At 52.3% G+C, this 1,517-nt stretch overlaps 1 protein-coding gene across 5 annotated transcripts in view; it reads right to left on the bottom strand.

The window, feature by feature from the left end:
* The window catches only part of Snap47 (synaptosome associated protein 47), a 65,546-nt gene that overhangs the window by 18,767 nt on the left and 45,262 nt on the right, over positions 1 to 1,517 (bottom strand). The gene's annotated exons all lie outside the window — the stretch shown is intronic.

Here is a 1,517-nt window from a genome sequence, read left to right as displayed (position 1 = left end):
GGCTGAACACACCCACTGTGTGGCCATTTACACACACCATAGTGTAGACAACCACACACACATAATCCCTGATGGCAGCGGGCCTGGGCTAACAGTCATTGGCTTTGTGGCTCACGCTGTTACACAAATACTGGCGTGAACCATGTGCTCAGGACAGCAGTGTGCCTGTCATACAGCAGCAGCTGTGTGCATCTGTGCTCACAACTCCTGACACCAGGGCATCCAAGCATTCAGACCTGTGGAAGTCACCGAGGTGTTGGTGATGCTGAAGTTGCCTCACAAGGATTTCCTCTTGAGATGTATTCTCATCAAAATACAGGCTACACAACACAAGGCCACTTCAAACACACAAGGCTGGCCACATTTAGCCAGGTTGGGTGGTGCAGACACACTGTGGGCTGGGTAACAGGTGTGAGTGTTCACGGGGCCACTGAGAGAGTAACAGGTCACTGCAGGCCAGACAGTTTCGGGAGGCCCATCTGCCCTTAGCTTGCCTTCCACTCAGACTGTGATGATGTCACACTTCGGGCAGTTTTATCTTATTGCACCCCTGAGCTCTTCACACCGAGGCTGCTCTAACTATATTCTCGTGAAGCTGAGTTAAGCAGCTAATATTTTCAAGCTGACAGCAAAAAGGAAAACGTACTAAAAGAAAACAGCGACCACCGCTTGTGATGACTATGAACAGCTTCTTTCAGGAAGAGCCTCACATGACAGTGGGGCCAAGGAGAGGAACTGAGGGGCCTGAGTCATCAGGATATCTTGGTCATGATCTCTGTCTCCCCACAGCTGCTTAGGGCAGGGATGGGCTGAGTGGAGACTTCAGAGGCCGCCAAAGCCTCTCTGAAGACTGCACTGCATCCTAAGACATTCTCAGACCCTTACCTGATGACCCAAGACCTTCCCTGACCCTGACCCAACGACCTAAGACCTTCCCTGACCCCTACCCGATGACACACACCGACGTGTCCTATGAGGGTCTGGGCAGAGTGACCACACACCTCAGGTGGCCCAACCTGCTCTGTCTGCACCAGTGGGCACCCAGTCACACACTAAGCATTCAGTTCTAATTGACGAAGGTACCTTGCTCATAGCCTGGCATCTCCACCAGCCTGGAGACCTGGCCAAGAGCTCTGCATCTGACTAACAACAGAGAGCACAAGCAGGAGAAGCCAGCACAGTGGGGCCTAAGTTCTTTCCCGACAGCTAGAGCCACATACACCACCAAAAGGATAAACTGCAAGCTGCAAAGGCCTGCACTGGGGCCACTAATGGGGCTCAGGGGTTCCTCTTCAGACACTGCCTAAGTCTCCCCATGAACACTGCCATCACAAGACAGAGCACACTGCCTGCAGCTCTGGACCTGAGCTGGAGCTCTGGAAAGCACACTGTGGGGTCAATGAGCTCTGGAGATGGGTGATGACATCATACAGTAAGGCTTTTCCATCTCCTACACTGTGACCTCACATAGTGGACACCAGACAGCAGAGTAAAACAAAGACACGAGTCCCATAATA

The sequence above is a fragment of the Psammomys obesus genome, unplaced genomic scaffold, assembly GCF_907164565.1.
Source record: "Psammomys obesus unplaced genomic scaffold, mPsaObe1.curated_primary_1811, whole genome shotgun sequence".
NCBI classification, from domain to species: Eukaryota; Metazoa; Chordata; class Mammalia; order Rodentia; family Muridae; genus Psammomys; species Psammomys obesus.
Note: the sequence above shows the minus strand (reverse complement) of the source record. Positions and strands in the feature narration are given on the sequence as shown.